Here is a 26,748-nt window from a genome sequence, read left to right on the forward strand (position 1 = left end):
GTCCAACTCTTTGAGACCCCACGGGTTGTAGCCCACCAGGCTCCTCTGTCCATGGGATTCTCCAGGCAAGAATACTGCAATAGGTTCCCACTGCCTTCTCAAGGAGACCTTCCTGACCCAGGCATCCAACCTGCCTCTCCTCTGGTGTTGGCAGGAGGATTCTTCACCACTGAGCCATCTGGGAAGCCCACGTTTCTTTCCTACCAAATGATTTTGCAGTAATATGAAAAAATGAGAAATAGTCACTGAGAACCAATTCTGGATTATGGAAACCAGTCTTCTTGCTGCCATCTTCCAGAGTTATTTTTCTGAAAGTCAAGTTTAGTATTTCAGTTTAGCTACCTATTCCTATTAAGTAAAGCCTGTTAGCTAGCATGGAAAACAAGGCCTGTCACAACTTGCCTCAGACCATCTTTCGACCTAATTTAATCTCACGTTCAGTGCTATGCATCAAATGGAGAAAGCAGCTTGGAAAGGAAAAGGAGAAGAGTTTGCATCCTCTGGTCTCCTGTATCAGAAGCCCCTGGGAAGCAGGTTAGCAATGCAAATGTTCAAATACAACCCCTGATAATTGTCTATGGAAGCCCCAGAAGGTTGCCTTTGCCTTTGCACTTATCAAGGGCTTCAGATGAGACAGCTGCAGGTGTTTGTAAAGCACCTGTTGAGAAATTCTGTTCCACATATTTAATAACCTGTGATTCCTGGCAAGTGCCTAGACTTTAAGCAAGTGCTTATTAATTTTTTTTGCGATTTAGTTGCTAAGTTGTGTCCAACTCTCTTGGGACCCCATAGACTGTATCCTGCCAGCCTCCTTTGTCCATGGATTTTCCAGAAAAGAACACTGAAGTGAGTTGTCATTTCCTTCTCCAGGGGATTTTCCTGACCCGGGAATTGAACCTGTGCCGCCTGCATTGGCAGGCGGATTCTTTTCCACTGAGCCACCAGGGAAGCCACCTATTAATTACTAAGTGATTAATGGTCCTTGTTTCCACATTCAGATATTTCCACTTTATAAAGCCCTCTAGCCTACCTCATTGTACCATTCTAACATCCTACAGCATGAAAACATTTACCTACGTTGCACATTTAAAACACACAATAAGGACAGATAGACTTCACATCATTTTGACCGTTGTGTCTAGTACTGAAATGCCTTCAAACTTGAAAGGCAGGGACACCAGAGGCAGCACAGCACTGTACGTAGGATTCTAGACACATCAGTAGAACTGCTCTCATTAAAGTCTTCATCTGGGCTCCTTTTCCAAGGAGGCCTTCCACCTCTCAATTCAGGTGGCTGTTCAGGATTGTTCTGCCAAAGCTCAGCCGTGATCACTCCTTGTCTTAATTTTGCCATTAACTTGTTTTTCCCCTTCTCTGCAGAGTCTCAGAACAAACAAATTCTATTTGCATGAATAATGCACTGTCTTCCCAGGTACAAAGAGGAGTGTAAGTCTGTAGAGCTGCACAAGGAAACTTAACCAAGTTTCACTTCCAAGGCTTTGCCTGCATCAAAGGGCTTGGAGCCCAGTTGGGAAAATCTTTCTTTTCTTTGGTTAATCTTTTGAAATTCTTTCCCTTCCACTCCCAGCATTTTAAATTCCACTTCATCAAACAAAGCACACACATTTTGGTAACAAATGTGTGTTAATCCAGGGAGTCAAAACCCTGGATTCCGGTTCTAAATTGCTACTATGTGCTACGTAACTGGGGACAAGACATTTGGCCCTACTGAGACTCAGTTTTCCTATCAGCAAAATGGACCTGATGAGGAGGTGAATTAGGTGGTCCCTAAGCGACTTAGCAGCAGCAGCGGCAGCAGCAGCAAGACACTTGTTCCTCGGAAGGAAAGCTCTGACAAACCTAGACAGTGTATTCAAAAGCAAGGACATCATTTCGCTGACATAGGTCCATATAGTCAAAATTATAGTTTTTCCAATAGTCATGTATGGATGTGAGAGCTGGACTACATAGAAAGCTGAGCACCGAAGAACTGATGCTTTTGAACTGTGGTGTTGGAGAAGACTCTTGAGAGTCCCTTGGACTGCAAGGAGATCCAACCAGTCAATCCTAAAGGAAATCAACCCTGAATATTCATTGGAAGGATTGATGCTGAAGCTGAAACTCCAATACTTTGGCCACCTGAGGCAAAAAGCCGATTCATTGGAAAGACCTTGATGCTGGGAAAGAACGAAGGCAAAAGCAGTGGCAGAGGATGAGATGGCTAGGTAGCATCACCGACTCAATGGATATTTCGAGCAAACTCCAGGAGATAGTGAAGGACAGGGAAGTCTGTTGTGTTGCAGTTTATGGGGTTGCACAGAGTTGTCCATGACTTAGGAACTGAACAATAGCAACAACAAAATCCTTCAGTCTGGGTAATGCTGACGGGAGTATGTGCCATACTTCATCCCAATCCAGATAGTGTAAGGCACCTTGAATAAGGATGACCTTACTCCCAGGTATTTCTCTACTCTGACAGCAATTTCCTTACTGACCTATTTGCAGATGCAAGATTTTAATAGTTGAAGAAGAAGAATGTGATAGACTCAGAGTTATTTAATAGCCTGAGGAGAGGTTTTTAAGAGTTGCCATTTCACATGTTGTGCAAGAGTGTTATTGAGTCCTTACATTTCTCTTATTCTTATTTCAAGAGAGAATGTTGAGGCTTATCCTGGAGCTGGAAACTCTGTGAGCCTGAGATGAAAATACAGCCATGAATTAAAGCAGTCTGGAGTCAGTGGTCACTGACCGAGTGTATGAATATTTCACTCTCTCTGCTGTTAATGGCAGATTGAAAGACAATGCATAGAAAAGGTTTCATTTTACTTTACCAGGCTAAACTAATGTAGGTAATTAAGATTCACTGCCTTATTAACTTCAAATGGCTATATAGAGAGTAACATCATTCTGTTACTCTCTAAATATCAAGGTTTATCCATATAGTAAACACAAAATTATATACAATCAAAGGTCTGATTATCAGTTCATGTTCAATCCTTAATGATGCACATCCCTTTGGAATACTCACGCTGTGTCCTCTATTTCTGAAGGGTGGACAAGAGGGTCCCAGAGGTTAATGACCATGCGAGTCTCCCAACGAACTGGTGACAGACAGGTCTCAAAGAAGAAGCTCTCATGGTAGATTAGTGCTCTTTCAAATTTGTCATTGAGGGGATTCATTTTTATTAGGAGAAATTCTTTCAATTTTATTGTTCATGGTCCATTGAGCCATCTGGGATCAAGGGCATTTTGGACACTGGGCAGTGGTGGAGTGGGGATGAAAAGAAGGGAGATTGTTTCTCAAATGGACTCAAATGCTATTTATGTTTTACAATTTTCCAACAAGGTAAGCTAAACCCCAGTCCTGTCCCTCTCAAAAAGGTGACTTAAAAAAGCACACTTTAGAAATAATCTAATTCTAAAAATGTGTTGTCTTGGCTTTATGGGGCTCTGAACAATTTGTCATACAAGGCATAGTAAGTACTGCCCCATCATGGATGCTAAGGCCTGGCTAACCCCAGAGTGAAGTTCAAGGGTCCAGTAATTTAAAGGAGCTGCCAAGAGGGACCAGGAAGTCAAGTACAAGCTGTGTCCTAAGGGTGCCCAGCATCAAGCTGGAGAAACTTGCTTCAGCCACCAACTGTGAGGAATGCACTTCAGCCAATAACAAGAGACAAAGCCCAGTTAGCAGAAGCCAGGTAGATCATGCAGAACATGAGAAATGTGAACAAATCATCACTGGGACCAGGTCTGGAATATCCATGGTTTATTGACAAACTCCTGGCCCTTGGGGTTTGCCACATGACTGAACAGATAGATGGACGCTGGCAGATTATCTATGGGAATAGCATTTCTTCTTCTTCCTTTTCACAAAATTATGACAAAAATGTCACAATGTTGGCAGGAGTGAGAATCACTGGGGAATCCCCAGGGGGACCTCCTCAGAAAGTGATCAGTAGAATCATCCTCTTGAGAAAGAAGATCTGATGAGACCCTTTCTGTTTTCAAGTTTTTAAGAGAAAGCTCACCCCCAGGAAGGGAAAGGAAGGCGGAGATCTGGGTTCCTAAAGTAACGAACAATTGTCTGAACATGTTTTACCTCCAGCACTTGGAGAGGTGGCTGTGCTTAAAAACTCCAGCTCAAAATGTTTGTTTTCTGACCTTAGAGGCCAGTGTAGAAGCACTAGCTGTGGACCCATCTCTGTCGTGGGTCAGCCTTCTGAGCCCCCGTCCTGGCAGCTCAAAGTTTCTGCTGGAGAGAGCCTGCCTCCTCACCATCCTGCATTCCTGACGTGCTTGTCGATAAGTGGCAGCCTGACCACTGGTCTGCCTCAGCCCAGATCTTTGCTGAGTGTCCTTTCAATCAAATGCTGTTGCTAATGTGGCTGTTGCCTCTTTCCTGAGCACAGGACAGGGAGTGGGCAGCCCCACGCCGAAGACTCACTGCAGCGGAGAAGGACGATGTCCTGGGTCTATAGCTGCTGTGGGAGGGGGATTTGGAGCAGTTACTGTGCAAGGATGCAACTCACCAAGGTCACCTCCTCCTCTGCCACCAGCACCTCCTCTGCCAACCAGAGAGCGAGCGCCCTCCCCCTCCCACCCTCGGGAGTACTGCAAGACCCAGTACTCGGAGGAGGAGGAAGATTGTATATGGGAGGACTGTCAGGGCTGCTACTCATTATCACTGGGAGATAGGAGTGGGGCTGGGGGCGGGGGGAGGGAGCATTTGTATTCTAGAGACAGAAGCTTCATAGCAAGCGCACTCCATTACCGTGTAGGGGGCATCCCTGTTTCAGAACGAACAAATTAATGAATCAATGGATGGATGAATTACAAGAGATCTGTCCTGTTTTGGAAGCACCGGCAGGACACACAGGTCTTGACTTCAGCCACTCCTGTTTCTGTAAGAAGTGACTTTGGCAGCCTTGACTAAGACCTCGGAAAAGTTTGATCAGACACAAGGCCGTGATTTGCTCTGAGCCATTCCCTAGGGATGCAGAAAGTCAGACCCAGAACCCATCGTCTCAGGGAGAGGCTTATCCGGGCCTGTCTGTGTTACTGACCCCAGAACTTGATGCTGAAAGCAGAGTTTGGCAACTGTTTGGAAAGGCATCTTGAGTGGAGAGCAAGTCCTGGCTTGGCCAGCAGGAGACTCAAGTTCAAACCACAGCCCCACCTATGACCCATGAGAACTCAACAGGAAAGCGAGAAAGATTCGTCTCTTGCGTTTTTAATTCTCAAAACTGAGCCCAGTGTTGTTGCTGTTAGCTGCTCAGTCATGTCTGACTCTTTGCGACCTTGTGGATTGTAGCTTACCAGGCTCCTCTGTCCATGGGGTTCTCTAGGCATGAATACTGGAGTGGGCAGCCATGCCCTCCTCCAGGGGCTCTTCCTGACCCAGGGATCGAACCCAGGTCTCCCCATTGCAGGCATATTCTTTACTGTCCAAGCCACCAGGGAAGACCCTGGTGTAGGAACTCAGTAAAGCAAAGAGGAAGGAAGAGAGAAACAGGGACAGAGGAGAAACTCTGCTGGCCTCCCTCATGAACTTGTTACGGTGAGCCCTCAGGGAGAAAGCAGGTAAGATGTTTTGTGAATCAAACATTGCTAGGTGAGTTTTGTGGGACAAAAGTTAGCCTCTTAACACCACAGTTGGAAGTTTAGTTAAAAGTCTGGCAGTCTCATTTGCAAAAGGCAAGGGTGCTTGGTGAAGGTGCAAAACACCACCAGCTGCTATTGCCACAGTTCTGTTTTCAGCTTCACGACGATGCCGTTGGCCAAAAACACATCTCTGAGTCATCTCTGAGTTCAAAGCATTCAGCAAACAATGTCAAGGCAGAGCCACTGGAGGCAGGCACCTGATTTCCATGACAAATACGGCAATGCTGTATTAGCTAATGGAGCCACTTTCTGTGTTGCCGGAGGGGCATATCAGTTCATTTCAGTTCAGTCGCTCAGTCGTGTCTGACTCTTTGCAACCCCATGGACTGCAGCACACCAGGCCTCCCTGTTCATCACCAACTCCTGGACCCTACCCAGACTCATGTCCGTTGAGTCGGTGATGCCATCCAACCATCTCATCCTCTGTCACTCCCTTCTCCTTCCCTTCAATCTTTCCCAGCATCAGGGTCTTTTCAAATGAGTCAGTTCTTTAAATCAGATGGCCAAAGTATTGGAGTTTCAGCTTCAGCATCAGTCCTTCCAATGAACACCCAGGACTGATTTCCTTTAGGATGGACAGGTTGGATCTCCTTGCAGCCCAAAGGACTCTCAAGAGTCTTCTCCAACACCACAGTTCAAAAGCATCAATTCTTCAGCATTCAGCTTTCTTTATAGTCCAACTCTCACATCCATACATGACTACTGGAAAAACCAAAGCTTTGATTAGATGGACCTTTGTTGGCAAAGTAATGTCTCTGCTTTTTAATATGCTGTCTACGTTGGTCATAACTTTTCTTCCAAAGACCATACAAATTGGAACAGAATGAAACCTTGGCGGAGTCACCCCAGAGGAATGGAGATATCAGTAGTCATCCCAGCTGGTTTAACATTGAACTATTTCAAAACCAACTCATAACTGATGCCAAAAAATAGTGTACCCATTAAAATATGGCATGAGTAAAGATTTACAAAATAGAAGTTTAACAGTATCTTCTGGAAGGATCCACCCAGGAGTTTCCTATATGGAACAAGACCCAGTTTATACAGCTGATGTGCTTGGTCACAACCCCCCTCCTTTGGAACATGAGGGCTTGATTCCCTTGGGGCCAACTCTACCGAGACTCTACCAAGAAGTAAACACCTGACGGTACCACATGTTCACAGGTCCCTGTTTACACTGTGTCAGGAATAAATGTAGCTGGTGGCAGAGGAAGGCCATCTGGGATGGCCTCATGTGTGGATAGGAGGGACAAGGAGATATGGGGCTGGCAGTGTGATGTGATACCAAGCCAGGGAGACCGATGCCTAGCTATACTCAGGGTTAAAGAGCATCTTTAAAGAGAAACACATTCTTAACCATTTGTTAGGTTTTCAGCAATACAGTTGGGTAGACAAGAGAACAGGTTCTACAGCCAGACTCTACCTAAGTTCCAACCATGACTTTGTCTTTCTAGCTTCAAATCTGGCTGAGTCATGAAAGTTCTCAATGGATAGGGGTGGATGATACTATCTACCTTGTCAGCTTGTCGAGAAGGCCTTGGGGCTGGTCACAGCCACAGATCAAGTGCTTGGTAATCATCTGCTCTCTTGAAGACTCCCCACTGGTGTGCCCAGGTCAAATCCTTGAATCAAAGTCAAATAACCATGGCAAAAAATTGATAGGCATGTTCGCAAACAATATGTCCTTCGACCACATGTATCTCGGTCTTCACCAACAAGAACCATAAGGAAGAAGTGTTTTCTGTATGACAGACATGAAAACTGAGGTCATAACTGGTGTTCAAAGTGTCACAGCTGATAAACATGCCCGTCTAGAGTCCACGGAGACCTGCTTCTTGGAAAACAGTACAAACAAGCACTGTGTTTGTAAACATAGATCTTACCACAGCCCGAAGGATCTGTGCAGACAGCATGGTAGTGTTTATTTGTTTTTGTTTTGGCCACACCATATGGCATGTGGGATCTTAGTTCCCTGACCAGGGATCAAACCCAAGTCCCCTGCATTGGAAGCATGGGATCTTAATCACTAGACCACCAGAGAAGTCCCAACATGGTTGTTTTTGAAGGAGGTATTAGTCTGATTCCAACAGCAGCAGGAAACACAGTCGGTTCTCTGTATCCACAGATGCTGTACTACACCATCTTATATAAGGAGCTTGAGCATCTAAAGATTTTGGGATCCTCACAGATTTCTGAAACCAATCCCCCTGGATACTGAGGGACAACTACAGTCAGCAGCTGTAGATAGAACATTCTCCTGAAACTACAGAGGCAGATCACCAGGCATGGTAGCTGTAAGTGGGGACCTCTGAGGCAGAGGCATTTAAAAACACTGCTGCTAATGAAACATACAAGCTGAAAACTCAAAGATCCTGTTTAAAAATGTCCTTTAGGTTTTGCCCAGCTGAGCAAGGAAAACATCTAACCCAAAACCTGGGAATATCTGGGGATGTCAGATTTTGGCTGCAAACCAGGAAAAGAGGGATAGGGTCTTTGAGAAAGGTCTGATGAGTCTCTCAACTCCTGGCCCACCACGAGCTATGCCTAGCGAGGGTCCTTTCCTCCATCCTAGATGGAGATCAGCAGAGATGAGCTCTGGAAGTTTGAGGAAGGGGAAGCACCATGTGGCCCAGATTCATCCCTAACCCTCATCTATATGCCTCAACAATCTCTCTGGATAAGCTCTCTGTCTATGGTGCCAAAGGGAGAAGATATTTTCATTCCATGTCTTATATACCTGCTTCCTTGATGATACAGGGAATCCTACCTCCTGGCCCTCAACTCTGCTAAACAGGCACTAATGATTTTATGCTTTCATTTTACTTCTTTGAATAGGAGGAAGATGATCACCAATAACGTATATGAACGTGTTTTGTAACAAACAAAAATAAAGCATTATACAAAAGTGTATAAAAGAACTTCCCTGGTGGTCCAGTGATTAAGAATTCACCTTGCAATGTAGGGCATGTGGGTTCGATCCCTGGTTGGGGAACTAAACTCCTACATGCCATGGAGCAATTAAACCTGCACACCACAACTAGAGAGTCCATAGGCCACAATGAAAGACCCCACGTGATGCAACAAAGATCCTGCATACTGCAACTAAGATCCAGTCAACTAAAACAAAAAAATAATAAATAAATAAAACAAAATGCTCTAAAATGTGTAAGGAATGATTATAAAGATAAATGTTATGAAGCAAAGGAAAAAACCCTAAATTTTAATAACAGAAGAGTAGGTAGTAGGTAATGAACTATGGCTTATCTACATGATAGAGGGCTAGACGGCCACTGAAAGTCATTTTATGATGAACTTTTTAAGATGAAAGAAACCGTTCACGGGCTAATGCTTTCTGAAAATCATACACTGCACATCTACAGTTAAATTAGATGGATAGACAGAGATATGGATGGATGGGTGGAAATGGAATCAATGAGAAGGAAAGAGAATGGGAGAAAATGATAACAATATATAAATAGGATTTACCTCAGAATGGGTGTACCAGAGCTGAACTTTATTTTCTCTTTTATTTTTATTTCTTTCATTCTACCTCGCTTTGTTCTGAAAGCAATTCAAAGTTGTTTACAGCATACATACAAGATAAGATTAAGTTTGAGGAAATGCAAGCAGGTGAGGAATAAACATAAGGAAGATAAGTTACAGCCAGCAGGGTGGCCAGTATGTGGGATGAATTCTGTGAAGCTCTACATAGTAGATAGAGACAGACCACACGTTCACCCCTGAGTTTTCCAACCACCAACACAGAGACGGACACACGGTGGGTGGTATGACTTCTACTTCATTTGGAGGACAATGAAGCATTCCCAAGAAAATAAAGCAAAATGACTATTTAAGAAAACAGGAGAGAAAGTTCTCCCATGTCCTCTGCTCAGCAGGACACTGTGGACGCCAGCAAACGGTGGGGCGAAGTTCGTCATCATCTGTGACCCAGCGAGTCACCTCCAGGGGATCCAGGAAGCCTTTGAGTTACCTGAGAGCACAGTGCCAAGGTAAACGAACAGCTGCTTGGATGGAGGGTCACTATTACTATAATTCTAGGCTCTGTGCTGACTGCTACAAACTGTCTCGTCAAATCCTCACACAGGACCATCCTCATTCCTCACAGACCTGGAAAGGGTTTAGAGAATAACTCAGACTCAGTGAGCAGGCAAAGAGCAGGGTCAGAATTCTGACTCTCCACCCACAACACAGTTCACCATGACGCGCTGGGCTTCACTGTGCATAGTCGCCAGTCCTGTCCGACTCTTTGCGACCCCATGGGCTACAGCCCACCAGGCTCCTCTGTCCATGGGATTCTCCAGGCAAGAGTACTGGAGTGGGTTTCCATACTCTCCTCCATGGGATCTTCCCAGTCCAGGGATCAAACACAGGTCGACGGCACTGCAGGCAGATTCTTTACCATCTGGGCCACCAGGGAAGCCCATCGTCACATTCCACAGCTCTTCAATCCAGAACAAAAAGCAAGGCTCCATACAGGGCAGTGGCCCAATATCAACATAAAGCTCAGTGAAAAATCCCTAGAGGGGATCGCTCTTCTCTTTTTAGAGTCTCCAAGTTTTCGCCAATGATCAGGCTTACATTTTTAATTGTACACCCTCTTGGATTCCCTGCACCACGTCTCAAGCCCTCTTGACTTGCACTGCTCCTAACTGACTTGCAGAGTTCTTGAGGCATCTCTTTCTCTCTACCTGATAAGGGACCTCCCTTGGGATGCAGAAAATCACCTTGGTTTCTAAATAAACTCCTCCTTATCCTGCAGCTTCTACAATTCAAATATAAAGCCCATCAATAAACTCTTTCAAGGAGTTGCATCTTCAAAATGAAATTAAATCAACTGTGAACACATCACTGAGCCCTCCTACACAGCCCTTCTCTGCCTCATTTATCTCCTCGACCTCTCACCTCATCCTTTTGAGCACATGTTCTCTTAGACCCAAAAGGTGGAAGAGGGAGGGAGTCCCAGGAATTTAAAATGATATTAAATTGACCAAAGCAACATTAATAGAACTGGTAATGTTGATTGGAAATAAGTGCCCTCATATATTCACATTTGGAGTACAAACAAGAATAGCCTTCATTCTTGAGGGCAGTTTTATAAAGCATGTGAACAGTGTTGACAGTATACAGAGCCTTTGACCCAGAAATTCCACTTGAGTAGATTGTTCTAAGAAGACAAGGATAAATGAAGGCAAATTTTAGCTGGTAGGAAGTTTTCTAGCACTGTTGTAATAAGGCAAGCCTGGAAACCAAGTGTCTAAAAATAAAAGTTTGTTTAAATAAATTTGGGTCTATCTTTAGAAAGTAATAGCACTGTATCCACATCAATGCGACATGCACACACATTGCTATATTTAAAATAATCAACAAGGACCTACTGTACAGAATGTGGAACTCTGCCCCATGTTATGTGGCAGCCTGGATGGGAGGGCAGTTAGTTGGTAAGAGAATGGATACATGTATGCATATGACTAAGTTGCTCTATTGTGCACCTGCAACTATCACCACATTGTTAGTAGGCTATACTCTAACATAAAATAAAAAAACATAAAATAAAAAAACTTTAAAAACTTTACAACAACAATGTTGTAAAGCAGACTATATTTATTGACTTCAAAATTATTTTTGTTTTTTATGTATTCAAATGGAGAAAATTGGGTAACAAAACCATTTGTGTAGCATGATTCTCATTTCTCAAATAAACATTGAATATGTATGTGTAAGGAAAAAAATCTAGAAAAATATAAAGATATACTCTAAAGTGTTTATAGTTGTTATTTCTAGAGTTGTTATTACCAGGAGATTTTAATTTCTTCTTTTTGCATTAATGTTTTTTAAACTAACCTGTAGTAAAGATGAATTACTCTGTAAGAAAAAAAAAAGAAAAAGAAATTTAAAAACAAAATAGGCAAGACACACCAAGGCCTCAGTGTTGCATTTCTGTATACATAGAAGAAAAGAGCCAAGATACAGAGCAAAAAGCTGATAAAGCCAGGTCAGAACATTCTTCTGTGTTTGTGGCATTGACATATGTGTGTACATGTATGTGTGTATGTTCAGTCACTCTGATGTGTTCGACTCTTTGTGGCCCCATGGCCTGTAGCCCGCCAGGCTCCTCTGTCCATGCAATTTTCCAGGCAAGAATACTGGAGTGGGTTGCCATTTCCTCCTCCAGTGTATCTTCCCGACCCCAGGATCAAACCTACGTCCCCTATGCCTCCTGCATTGCAGTCAGATTCTTTACTGCTGAGCCACCAGGGAAACCCATGGCATTACCATAGGCAGAGCTAAAGATGTAAAAACCTTTCACATCATGTGGGGGTTGATGAACGACATCCATGTAAGTATGGTATGATACTCTCTCTTAAGGGATGTCAATAAAAGTAACCCAAAGCTTTCTCTCTCTAACACTTTCACATTCAAACCAATTTTTTGTAATATTTGTAAGAAATTTCCTTTCAGCCAAACCTTCCCCATCCTTGATTTCACAAGCCCACACCTACCCCCATGGATCCAGCAGGGGTTTATTATAGCTTTCATGGAAGCAAAAAGCACTTAGTAATCAAAGATAATTCTGCTCCCACGTGAATAAACGCAGTTCAGACTTGTCTGCCTCTAAAAGGCCTCAAAGGAATAGAAGACATAAATGCGTATGATTTTAGTTCTAAACTGTTTTTAAAATATGTTCCAGCACACTTAATAGCAGAGTGAGCCAGTGTACGTCAGCACTTCTTTTTCTTGAAAGTTGCTACCACGTGTGACTGAACAGAAAGATGGATCCTGGCCTTTCATCTAAAATAGCATCTGAGAAAGTCAATGTTTTCCTTTGCCCCTTTCCTTTTCCCTAGTTTGGGAAAATTTTCATCCTCTGAAGAAAACTTATTCAGTTTCTAGTAGAAAACACAAATATGACCATGTTCTACTGCAGTGAATTCCAAATAGCACCTGTAACATTGCCCTTGCTCTATTTTTGCACTACCAAGCAAAATCTGGGCTTCCAGGTAAAATGTCAGAGTTTCAAGGCTTAAAAAAGTTGGAAGACCACTGTCCCGAGGGCAGTAGAAATACAGGCTCCTCATGATGCAGTCTTAGTTTTCCTCTCTCCATATTTTTGCAACTTACTTGAATGGTTTGTGAGTTTGATATACATGTTGCATTTTAATATCTCAGAGACTTCCTCCATGCTACCCTCTCTACTGGATCCACCTTCCTACTCTTGACTGCAGAGGAACTTCTGACACACTTGCTCAGACATCCCTCACTCTGTGAAGCATTCAATGAACAAGATCTTTTCCACCTTTCCCAGCAAAGTCAACCCTTCCATTGTCAAGGCTACATCCTATATATTCAAGGGAATCCCACTAGTATATGGGCCAAACTCAGCTAGAATCATGTGTTCCATATACATCTTCTCTACTAGAAAGTAAGATTTTTGAGAGCAATGTCTAAGCCGTATCTCTTTTTCACTCCATGATCATCATAGTGCTCTTCTCAATAACTAAGGGCTTATAAAACTTGGTTGACCTAAACCAAAAGGCTATGCTGGGTTATCAGAAGGAATGAAGGAAAGGGGGAAAGGGAGGCAGGGGAAAGAAGAGAAGATGGAGAAAGTGAAAGATGCAGGAGAAGACGAAGAGCAAGAGGGGAGTATGGACTGAAACATTCAAGACTGTGATGGTATTAGGATCTTGAAATCTGGCTTGTTGTGTGGCCAAAGTTTTTGTATCATATTACCTTTGTTGTTTTATCAAAGTCAAAAGTAGATGAGCAAACAGAGGAGAAATACTAAACCTTATATGTTTCCAGGAGAAAGTATACTATTGGGGAATCAAGCAAGACACTCTTAAAAGTGTGTTTTAACAACTTATACTAGAGAAATGGTTATTAGATGTCTAAATAACTTTCATATTATCTTCATCCACTTTGACTTTAAAATACTCCATGACAACATTTCTCAAAGTATGTTCCATGGGCTAGGTAGTGGGGGAGAAAAAGATCAAATAACTTCTGTCTCAAAGACATTTAGGAAGCATTGTTAAATTAAAAAAAAAAAAATGCTTTTCTGCAATACTACCCAGGTCTCTTTAAAATACTGGTATCCATTTTGAATCTCTAAGAGTATTCAGAATTTCTCATACTCACTTGACCACAGAATCCCTTTTAGATAGTGCTTCCCTTGGGTCCTGTGTTTCTTAAAACACATCTTAGAAAATGAAGTCCTCCATAATAAGTAGGGTAGAGATCATTCCTCATCCTTTATAAAGGGCACCGATACCAAAGAAATAAAATGGCATTCTCAGGAGCACACGGTGAGTAAGAATGAGGATTTCAAGCCAAGTACCTGAGGCACTGAGTCACTGTGATTCCAAATCACTTTGAATATAATGCAAGTTAGACCTTGGGAATGTTTATTTTGGCCCAAATCAAGTTTCATACTTCAGGAAGTCATTGGAAGTTATTGAGAAAGGCATTGCAACCTTAGTGGAACAAGGAAGGTTAAGGGTTTAAGGAAGAGAACCTCAGCAAGGATGCCTGACTCAGTAGCTGGACCCCAGTCCCACAGTCTCCCCTCCACCCTCCTTCTAACCTCCTTGAGCAGGCTTCCCAAGTGATGCTAGTGGTAAGAATCCATCTGCCAATGAAGGAGACACAAGAGACACAGTTTCAATCCTTGGGTCAGAAAGGTCCTCTGGAGAAGGAAATGGTGACCCACTCCAGTATTCTTGCCTGGACAGCCCCATAGACAGAGGAACCCGGTGGGCTATAGTTCATGGGGTTGCAAAGAGTCAGACACAATTGAGCATACACACACCACACAAAATCCCCTTAAGCAGACTGTCAAAGAGATTCCTGGAACAAAGAATCACTGAAAAGGACTGTGAAAATTAAAGCGCATTTTAGCTTAGTGAGGAACATTCCAGATCAGAAGGACAATGCCTCCCATGACCTTTTCCTCTGAGGGGGAAAAAAAAGGAACTCAAAGTCAGTTCTTTAGACTCTGAAATTGAAAATGACCAGAGTAATTGTACATGTTTGATAGCCACATGATTACAGAAAAAAGCCTTGGGGATCCTGGCTTATAATTTCAGAGATGTCTGAAGAAGGAAAGCTGGGAAATTTATAGATGGGCATTCTTGACATGAGTTTTAGAAAGTCTGGGAGTCTCTAGTCTGGGAAAAGTAGAATCACATAAACCTGCTAGAGAAGGACAGAAGAAGTCCCCATAGGAGTCTTTTTAGGAAAACTAATGGCCACCTCATGCGAAGAGTTGACGCATTGGAAAAGACCCTGATGCTGGGAGGGATTGGGGGCAGGAGGAGGAGGGGACGACAGAGGATGAGATGGCTGGATGGCATCACTGACTCGATGGGCATGAGTTTGAGTCAACTCCGGGAGCTGATGATGGACAGGGAGGCCTGACATGCTGCAATTCATGGGGTCGCAAAGAGTAGGACACAACTGAGCGACTGAACTGAACTGAATGCCAGAAAAACATAAGCATTCATCTGCTGGTGTTTCTCCCAAGGAAAAGGACATAGGAGCTTTTGGATTGAAATAATTCTTCCTAACAGGTGGAAAAGTTTAAGACGTCTAAGTCTCAAGCTTTCCAACTGCCTTCCACATCCCCCAGTCATTGTGACAGCCAGAAATTCCTTTGTAATTTCCCAAAACTCCTAGGAAAGACAAATTGTCTCCTCTCTGTTTCCTTTTGAGAACCAATGAAACTACAACATCCTCCCTCCAAATCCCACCCCATTTTTACAACTTAGATTAAGTCAAGCCCAGAGGAGACATGATTCTGGACCATCTTTGAGTTGGCTGATGGTAAATCTTGTCTAGAATCCAAGCCTCCTAAATTTTAATCCATTGCATATTGTCTTGGGCTCCTTGAGAAAGGCAGCACAGGATTATAATATGTCATGAAGTTGCTGTATTGATTATCTAGACCATGCTGCACTGCATTCCAACCATTGAAAAGAAATGCCCAACAATTTCTTTGATTGATGAACATCTGTGACTCTGCTGATCACAAACAACAGAGATTAGAATTTTATTTCTGAAATTCAAAAGCCACTTAAACTTTTTCCATGAAAAGATAAAGCACAATATTATGTTCAAAATAAATTAAAGTTTTGAAGCATTAAAATATGTATTATTCAATGTGTTTCATCTAACCAGTTAATCACTGCATCAACTTAACCTTGAAATCTAAGTCAACTTTGGCTTAGCTTTGGATGAATGGAGATTTGTTCAGTTTTGACTCCTCATTAAAATAGCCCAAGAAAGTTTCAGAAAGGGATACTGCCATGCAGAGTAGAATAAAAGATAATAATGAAGATTTTATGTATTAGGAATGCACTACAATAGTTTTACTAAGTTAGAGAAGTTTTAGATACTGGATAAACCTGGGGCTGGGAAGAAGGATCACACTGATATGGGATTTTTAAAAGTAAGTTTGGTTATGCTAACTGATTTATTAAGAAAAAAAAAAGTCTCTCTCTCTCTCAAAAAAAAAATCTCATTTCATAAAGGTAGTCAAAGAAAAAACACGTTAGACATCATATAATCCAACCCCTTCATTTCAGGCACACTGAGACCCAGATTGAGAAGGTGAAATTTTCCTTCCTCACAAAATGATGCTAGCCATCTAGAGCAAAGTTGAACAGTATTACAGTTAAGCAATGGGTCTTAAAATCAGAGAATTAAGAAAAGTTGTTTTTTTCTAGAAATTATTTAGTGGCTTCATTTTTCATCTTTTGTTTCTTGTGTATGTTTTAAAAACACTGGTGAAATAGGTGGTATTTGGTGTTATTTTTTTCTCTTAAGAAAATGGATCAGGGAAAAATTTAAATGTGGAAATTAGTAACAGCTCTACCACTGGGTTCAATAAATTGTTTTTTATTTTTATTTATTTATTTTTTTAATACTTATATTTTTAAAAGGTATATGTCAATTGCCGATTTAGAAATACCCAATTAGCTGCATAGGAACTGTTTGTGAAATCTTGACCCACTCCAGTGTTATTTATTTATTTGTTGGTTGGCTTGTTGGTCCTGCCTAATATAGCCTAGTAATGTTTTGAGGTAAAAATGTTAGAACTCTGCCTCCAGTAAATTTGAAAATACATTTTGAGAACTTTTGTTCCTAAGAAAAGCAGACATCTTCAAGATACCACAATGATTACACACACACACACACACACAAAAAAAAAAAAATCAGAAAAGCAAGATAAATTGAAACAAGAAAATACGTATTTCAAAGAATTAGAGAATCCAGGAGGGATAAGATTAAGACCAAAAAACTCCAGAGAAGGAAGCCCCCTGTAGAGGAGCACTAGGGACTTCCTGCCTTTTGAAGAGGTGTTTGCTGATCATGGTGAAGGTTGAAAGTTGAGAACCTGGGCTGGGACAGCCAGAAGGCCTCTACTGCAAGACAGAATCCAGCAGAGCTGATGTCAGCGCAAAAAACTGCAGTGACAAAATTGGGCATGGCCTTAAAGAGTCCATTTTTCACCATCAAAATGGACCATTTTGATGGACCATTTGACCATTTTACACCTAAATCCCAGGGTACATGGAGCTGGAGACTAAAGGGTTAAGTCAAATCTTCTAAAGAGCAGAGTGAGATTTGCCATAAGCTCCCAGGGTCAAGGAAACACAACTCACAGAGGGAAGAGACATTAGAACCATGAGAGGTGAAGGCTCTAGAGAAGATGTTTTAGTCGCTATGTCGTGTCTGACTCTTTTGAGATGCCATGGAGTGCAGCCCACCAGGCTTCTCTGTCCATGGTATTTCCCAGGTGAGAGTACTGGAATGGGTTACCATTTCCTTCTCCAGGGGATCTTCCCGACCCAGGGATGGAACCTAGATCTCCTGCCTTGGCATGTAAGTTCTCTACCACTGAGCCAGCAGGGAAGCCCTTAGAGAAAGTGACCAGTCACTTTCCAGGGGGCCTGGCCTGTCTGGGAAGGATGAGGTGGAGAATCCAGGCCTGGCCCCTGGCCCCTGTCAAGTGGCTGCTGCTAGGATATGAAGAAACCATCAGAACTGAAACTTTCTGCCCCTTGAACAGCCGCTCCCCACTTCCTCCCCCCAACCCCAGGCCGTAGTAACCACCATTCTACTCTGTGTCTATGAGTTTGACTATTTTAGATTCATTTTATCAGTTGAATCAAGCAGCTCTGTCCTTCTGTGACTGGCTTATATTTCTCTCAGCAGAATGTCCTCCAATTCCGTCTATGTTGTTGTAAATGGCAGAATTTCCTTCTTTGTTAAGGCTAGATAGCATTATACTGTTTGTGTACATCACATTTTCTTTATCCATTCTTCCATCCGCAGACATGTGCTAGAGATCTGCTGTATGCCTTCACGCTTAGAGTTATCATACTGTGTTATGCAATTAAAATTGTTGTTACAAGGGCAAGTTGCATGTTTAGTGTTAGAGGGAGGAATGAAAGAAAGATGGAGGGAGAGAGAAAGGAAAGGATGGAGGGAGGAAGAGAAGGAGGAAGGAAGAAAAAGAAAAAAGGGAGGGAGGGAGAGAGGGAAGTGGGGGAAGGAGGCGGGGAAGAAAAGAAAACAAGAAAGAAACCAGCAGAGATTTTTATAGTTTCTTGGGGAACAAGTGACAAAAGAAGAAACTTCAAGAACCTAAAAACTGAAAGTAGTCTCTGTCTAAGGCCATAGCTTCCTAAAGGGGTAAAGCAAAATCCTCTCACCATGACCCATGCTTTTCCAACCCTTCTAGGCTCTTTGTTTTGTGGGTTATCTTAGCCTGTCTGCTCCTTCTCCCCAGGATGTCAGATCACTTGCAACTCAAGGAACAAATAATAATCAGCCATTCTCTCATCACACAAAATCTTTTTCAGGATCATCTTTCTGGGTTAATAACTGTTGTCCTTATGTTACATACACATGGATAAGATGATATATTTTACAAATGATCTGTAGCATAAGTATCACCAAAGGTCAGAGCTCACTGTAGCAGACCCAGGCCATGGAGCTGGAGGGGAAAAAAAAAAAAATCAAGGTGTGTGTATTGGAGGAGGGTAGCAGAAGCAGAAAGGAGAAAAGATGAGTCTGGAGCCAATGCTCTGAAGGCCTGTGTTGACTTCATTGCATGCCTCACTGATTTGGTACAAAGCTTATACTGTCTCATAATTAGTTCATTTCTCATAAGTCTATGTCTTATTCCTCAAACTCCAAGTAAATTGTAAACTTCTCCAAGGCAAGGTTTTAAATATCCCTTAGCAACTAGGCCTGCTGTGAAGGCAAGACAAGGTCACAAAAAGAGAAAGGAATAAAGAAGCCGGTAATTGAAGGCAGGAAGGAGAAAGAAGGAGCAGAAAGATACAGAAGGTATACCAAGGCTTTCTTTAATCAAGGACGTCTGTCAAAGCCCCTTTAAGATCTGGTGTCCACCTTGCAGACAGCTTTCCAGCACCCACCCTTTAGTTCTCCCCTAACACCCTGCTTCAGAATAAGCTGAAAGGCCCTTAATGAAGTTCCACGAGGTTGGAGTTCTGGGCGACCTGCCATGCTTTTGTTTAGCGGCGCAAAACCGGCCCCCATCTTTGTGGAAAAGCTGTAAGACTCCTGGGAAGCTTGTTCCACCTCACTAAGAAAAGAAATAGAAAGTACCGATTTGGTATAAAATAAAAGGCTCTTACTTATTCATATGCATTTGTTGGTTTTCTTTCTCCTCCTGTATTTGTTATGTTGTTCCCTAAACTAATTGCCTAATTACAGAGGGTGGAAGCATTTAAAGGATTAAAGTGTGATCCCTCACATGTAATGTGGAGGAAGAAATGCTTATTAATGGCTCCACTGAAAAATGCTCCGACCCCTGTCCCAGCCGCTGAATCATTCATTAATCTGCTTCCTCTACCTGTGTATTTAACCAGTGTTAATCTCTCCAAGGTACCCATAAAATACTGCTGGTCACTTATACTAAGTCCTTTAATTAATCACGTGAGTGGTCAATGTTGACTCTCTTCTTTCCCTCAAGCCATTCATGCAATTTCCTGGGGAAAGAACCTAACTAAAAAATATTTCTAGGAATGGCTGCAAGGCACCTTGGAACCAATTATTCTTTCAAAATGGGCGTGACCAACATTTCAGACTTGAGAGGTCAAAATGGGGCTGTTTTCATTTCGACACATGGATGTGGCTGACATTTGTATTCTGCTTTGGACAGAGGAAAACATTAAGAAGTGGAGTAAGTCCCCTACATACAAATTTCCTTCTGAGAGCACATTTATAAGTCCAATTTGTTTTTAAGTCCAACAAAGTTAGCCTAGGTATCCAACTAACACAATCAGCTGTATAGTACTATACTGTAATAAGTTTATAACACTTTGCCCTGAGCTTGAAATAAAGATACTGTACTACTAGACTTTATACAGTTGTTGCTATTTTAGTCACCACATCATGCCTGACTCTTCTGTGACCCTGTGGATTGTAGCCCAACAGACTCCTCAATCCATGGGGTTTCCTAAGCAAGAGTGCTAGAGAGAGTTGCCATTTCCTTCTACAGGGGATCTTCCTGACCGAGGGGTCAAACCCATATCTCCTGCTTGGCAGGTGGATTCTTTACCACTGAGCCACCAGGGAAGCCCACTCTAGACAGTACTATATAGTAAAGTACACAAAAGCTCGACCACTTGTAATCAATACACGCATATGACAATGTAGACGTGTGAACTAGCTCATGTGATTGCACGTGCGAATGCATGTTCACATCTTTGAAAACTCACAACTTGAAGGTTCATATGTAGGAGACTTACTGTAAACACAAGAAAGAACCAATTGCTCCAAAACACCACTTCCACAAATCAGAGAGCCGTGGAATTCAGCACAGCCCTCCTTCAGCACCAGTCCCCATGGCAGATACATTCACCAAGGGAAACCAGGTTATACTGCAGGAACAAACAACTCTGATAATCTCATAGAGGGTTCCATCTCATTCACACCAATTCCAAGGCAGGTCTGAGTGGCATCCTTGCGGCGGTTCAGCAGGGCAGCCTGCCGCAGTCGTGTGACCCCACCGTCTCAACACGAAGCCTCCTACTTGACAGGAAAAGAGCTGTGGGCCGAAGAACTGCAAGCAGGCCTGTCACTGTCTCAGCCTGGGGTGACAGATGTCACTTCCAAGACTAACCACACTGTCCTAGCCAAGTGAGAGGAGACTAAAGTCCACAATTGTTACGTGTTCACAGAGAAGGGGGAAGAGGTAATGGTGATACTATTAATGTCCATCAAAAAAGTCCACCAGTCTTTAAATCAACTACTTATTGGTTAAAGGTAATAATACCTTTCTCTGATAGGGTATATACAGTCATATGCCTTACCTTGTTTGTTTTAGTTCTATCTCATTTTATATTTGTCATATTCTAGTATCTTTTCTTCTATCATAGGACTCAGAAACCAAACTCTGAATGAGCAGGAATTTAGCTGGGATGCGCCTCAGTTCTATCACACACATATTTCTATCATGTCAGTTCTTACGGCTTCTGGGTGCTATAATTCAGAGATTATAAGGATTTTCTAAGATGATGTATGTGTCATTTTTCCTTAAGGTGTCTGTATTTTTTTTAGCAGATTTGCAAAGTTTTCTCTCCACTGGTCAATTGACTCCTCAATGGTTGAGACAGCCTTTCGATCTTCGAGAATATTTATGGAGTATGTGTCATGATCAAGTGGACAAAGGAGATGATTGAGGAGGGGATTTTGGAAGAGACGTTGGGAGAGAGCAAGGGTTCTTCTAGAGAAAATTGGAAGGTGGGTTTCAGCAGTGGGAGGGATGCGGTCTGGCCAACAGGTCCAGCAGGAGGGCAGTAAGGATGTGAAGAGTGGCAGGGAGGGAGAAATAAGCAGTATCTAAGTACAGAAAATAAGTGAGATGATCTCAGAGACAACCATTTATGTGCTCTGCATTTTGCAAAGGACTAGGGAAACCACCTTGTCTGCCCCACCACCAGAGCTGGTTCTCCACTGATCTCCTGGTGAAAAGAAGCCTGGCAGTGCATCCAGACACATTAGCTGAAAATTCCGGATTAGCCTACACACCAAAGCTTTTTAAATGAGTCCTATGATTCATTTAATGTATTGACTCTCATATTAATTTTTAAGAAATCATCCCCTGCAGTATACTGTGTTTTAAAGCTCATGCTGCTCTTCACTGGGAAGATGAAAGGGTGAAACATTAACACAGAAACAATTAACAGTGTACATAGCCAAGTAAATAACACACTTAAGGAAGAAATTATGTTAAAACAAAACTCTACCCCATAAAAGATAGAAATCCACAACTAACATAAATTTCAATGATTTGGGGAGGCTGAAATCATTTTCTTTTTCGGATTATAAAAACAAGGAATTGGTTTATTCTGAAATCCCAGGAAGTTCTTATAAAATGACAACATTTAAACATGCTTTAAAGGAGACATAGCATAAATGGGCAGGTAAGCACATCTTTTCTCACTTGTGGTAATATTGCCCTGCCATTTACATGTCTAGGGGAAGGAAAGAAAAAATCACTCTGCTTAAAATGCAAAAACTGGATTTGAAACATCCTTTCCACTCTACTTTGTCAACTAACATCACACCTGTCTTTCAGAAGCCGGTTTAGAAACCCACAGCCCCACAGACTTCTAACTTGAACCCACTGATTATGTTCTTCCATAACATTTCCAAGGATGTGTTATGTGCCTACAAAATGCATTTTCAGGCCTACCGATGAGAAACACATTACAGTACTGATTCGTTTACATAACTGTTACCCATGGTAGACATCTAATCCCTCAAAAGGGCTGAATGCCTTGTCGTTTTATCTTGGTTTTATACCCAGTGGTGTTGGCCATAGAAAACAGACCTTAATGATGTCTGAGAGAGAGCGAATGTGACTGAGGCTCAGACAGAAACAAATTTTCCATACTGATGTAAGGATCAGAGAGAGAGCTGGAACTCAACATCTGACCACCAAGCTGCGTATGAAGGCTTCTCTCCATCTGTGAGCTCTTTCAGCCCATGGGGCCTGATTGTGAAATGAGGGGTGTCATTCTTGGCTTGTTTCAGTCAGCTGGGGACAATGGCATCAGTAAAAGCACTCACTGAATGCTTACATTTGCCAGGTACTTTATGTCCTTTGCGTGTACTAACATTTTAGCATTTGAAAACTGTGCATAAATGGGGACACAGAAAGGTACATAAAGTAGCCAGTGTTTGATGACTAGTCAGGAAGTGATCTGCCACATAAATGCCATCCCATCCAAGCTAAAATAATAAGAACAGTATTAAACTAGAACCAGACAGAAGTATGGTCTTCCCTCCCTCCTACCCAGTAGAAACTACTGTGCTCTCCTTAGGATAATAATGGTCTTGCTTTTCTTTTGGTTTTGCCTCCTAGTACCATGCATTATCTTACCTGATTATCAAAGTTCCCTAACTGGAAGGTGTGCCATGACCATCGCTCTCAGGGAGGGGACACTGGAGAACAGAGTTCAGTGCCTGGCCCTGCCCACACAGGTGGAAGAGGCAGAGCTGCCTTTCAGGGGCAGATGCTGGACCCAGGAGCTTTAGTGAGTGTTGTAGCAGTCTTGGACTTGACTCCAATCTTCACCCAGAGCTCTCTGATTCACCACTGCTAATGCGGTCATGTTCAAGATTTCAGACCTGGTATCATCTCTCTGAGAGCATTGCAGGACTTAACACACAACAGGCCTGTGTTCCAATCAAGCCCATTTGTCTCAGCTGGGTTGGGGATGGTGGTAGGGAAACGGGAAAACATCAGTGCCAGGCCAGTCTGTGTCCTCGCCCCTGGTAGCCCAGGAAAGCACTAGTTCGAAGCACAATTCTACAGGAGGGTCCCTGACTCTGTCTTATATGTACATAAACTCATCATTTAAAAACCTTGTGGAATTAAGAGGTGGGATAGAATCCAGAAGTCATCCTGTCTAACCCCTTAAAATCTGAAAGAGCAAGAAACTCGGGCCCAGAGAGGAAGTGACTTGTTCAAGGTCACACAGTGTGATAAGAAATGGGAAGGTAATAATGGTGGGTAACTGTTGCTCCTTTAATTGCGTACAGATTCCAACAGAGGTGACATCTGAATATTTACTTTCCATGCTGGGCTGGCCAACCACATAGGTTCATACTCCATTTTGATGAGGTTCTGGGAAGTAAGCCAGCAAACTCAGGGATTTAGATAAAACTAACAATAATAGTTTCTCTTTTTTCTCTAAGCCCAACACTGAAGCTAAGAGTCCAGTGATCCAGGCAAGGGGAGTTGGTCACTGTTCTCACAGCCATATGAATGACCTGAGACCATGAACACACGTGGTCACTAAAAAGGGTCTTTCTATAGTACTCTACAGTTGGTAAATGCTCACACACAAGTTCTCACATGTGATTCTCATAAGAATCCCTGGGGAAGGGTAAAGTTGGTCATATGGTTGCTCTTTTAATGAAAGAAACTGAGCATTTATCTGAGATCATAAAACTAATGGAGCCAAGGTGACCAACTCCTATTCCATCATGACACTTGGTGACAGGAGAGAAAAAGAGAGCCTGCGAGATAGAAACAGTGCTTTGTCCTTCACTCCCTGGTCAAGTGACATTAAAAATACTACAAACAGCATTATTTTTATTAACTCTGTATCTCAAGCATCTCTCAGCTCTACATTCCCCCACCGTTGTAGGATCTTGGACAGATAATTTAAGCACAAAGTTACCTATAAAGAATTTTTAGACTCACCAAGGCAATAAGATATGCCATTGTTCTAAAATGATTCATCCCGTCCTTATTTTCTAGTATAGTATTTCTATATGTTTGAGTCAGCATGTTAGAGCTTCCAAGTAATTCTACAAGTCACCTGACCCGTTTTTCTAATTTTGTGGGTAAAGAAACAGACCCAGACTAAGCAAGCGGACTCCCTCAGTTGACATAACACATCTGTGGGAGAACCAGGACAAACGCCAGTATCTCCTGAGCTCCAGTGCTATGTTCCTTCCACCCACCTATCTGTCAGATGCCCTGTCTTCCACTGGAGGATCACCCCCACCCTTACACACTCTTAAGCCATTCATACGAAGCATTTCATCAGGTCCTATTAGTACTTATGAACATGTCAAGTTCAGGCTTGTACTCAGTCGCTCAGTCGTGTCTGACTCTTTGTGACTCCATGGACTATAGCCCACCAGGGTCCTCTGTCCATAGGATTTTCCAGGCAAGAATACTGGAGTGGGTTGCCATTTCCTCTTCCAGGAGATTTTCCTGGCCCAAGGATCTAACTGGAGTCTCCAGCAGCTCATTATCTCCCTTCACTAACATTGTAGCAACAACTCTTTCACTGACATTATGCCTGATACCTCCCCTCTCAGAGCCTGAGGTCCTCCCCTATAAAATTCAAATAGTCAATCCCTATGCCTCCCACCTAATTCACATGATAAACAAGTACCATAAGAACACACGTGTTCATTCAAAGCCACTCAGTGATTTCACAGCCAAAAAAGGACTCAAATCTCCCAATCCCCACTCCAGAGCCAGGTCCTTCTCGTTATTACAACAGAGCTGAAAAAGGAACAAAAACTAACTCTTCTTGCTAGTCATTCTCCTTGCATTCCACAAGGAAACTTGAGCACAAAGTAAAAGGAAAGAAAAGAATATTACAAAGCCTGATAAGCACAAACTTTCCATAATCAGAGACAGAATTCAGTTTGAACACGCAACTTGTATTTAAAAACAAGAAAACAGAAAGCGCTATGGTTTGAATTTTCTACTGAAACAAGTCCTAAGAAACTTGAGTGATTCTGCTAGTATTTTTACCTGGAAGAAGACAATTTGAGGATTTTATAAATAACTACTCTCATCCAGATGGAATTTCTCCTTGCTTTTCAGTCAAGTATAAGTAGTAGTAGTAATTATTTGTAGTTGTTGCTGTTCAGTCGCTAAGTAGTGTCCAACTCTTTGCAACCCCATGGAATGCAGCACAACAGACTTCCCTGTCCTTCACTATCTCCTAGAGTTTGCTCAAATTCATGTTCATTGAGTCAGTGTTTCCATCCAACCATTTCATCCTCTATCACCCTTTCTCTTCCTCCTCCTCATTTGTAATATTTATAAAATTACTTTTAAGATAATAAATTTGAAAAATCAGTCTCATGGAGACATGAGGTTTTCATGACAAAATAGCAGGACCAGAGGAGACTGTATGTGTTTCATTTTAGTTAAAACATCTCATTTTAATGAGGGTCCCCAAGGGCAGGAGGCAACATATACGCATTTGAAATTAGTGGCATTCCACCCAAATAGAGATGTTAAGAAAAAATGAAATAAAAGATTGTTATACACAAGTGGGAAAAGCGAGGTCCATGCTCATCAGCAGCATAGCAACACTTAACAATACCTTGACAGAGGTCAGAATCCCTCTGTCCCTTAAACAACAACAACAACAAAAATAATAACACATGTGCATGCTTACTTCTACCAAAAGATTTAATAGTCAGCAGCAGATAAATATCATTCCTTCAATCTCTCTTCATAAAAACAAAGGATAATCCAGTGAAACATTCTGACCAATTAATACTGTTCATTTGCTGACCTGAAGAAACAATGAAAGTCACTCAGTCATGTCCGACTCTTTGCAACTCCATGGACTATACAGTCTGTGGAATTCTCCAGGCCAGAATACTGGAGTGGGTAGCTTTTCCCTTCTCCAGGGGATCTTCCCAACCTAAGGATCAAACCCAGGTCTCCTGCATTGCAGGTGGATTCTTTACCAGCTGAGCCACAAGGGAAGCCCAAGGGAAGAAACAGATTCAAATATAAAAAATAAGGCACTCACTGAAAGGAGGTATGTGTTTAACAAAAAAAAAAGTGGGGAAAACAAGAGTGGGATGGGGCTGTTAGCATTTGGTTATTACTTTATCTCTCATCTGAGAAAGCCTTTTTTCCTTATCATTGATGGTCAATTTCATTCAAAAGATATTTACCAAAAAAAGAAGAAAAGCACAGTGTGAGATAAAAAGGGATCCCTGATTTTGCTTCTATACCACAAGAGGACATTAGGT

The 26,748-nt window shown here is 42.3% G+C and overlaps 1 pseudogene; it reads left to right on the forward strand.

Moving 5' to 3' along the window:
- The first annotated feature begins 5,767 nt into the window (after positions 1 to 5,767).
- LOC122703095 lies at positions 5,768 to 6,530 on the forward strand (annotated as a pseudogene).
- Positions 6,531 to 26,748: the final 20,218 nt, after the last annotated feature.

This window comes from Cervus elaphus, chromosome 11, assembly GCF_910594005.1.
Source record: "Cervus elaphus chromosome 11, mCerEla1.1, whole genome shotgun sequence".
Lineage (NCBI taxonomy): Eukaryota > Metazoa > Chordata > Mammalia > Artiodactyla > Cervidae > Cervus > Cervus elaphus.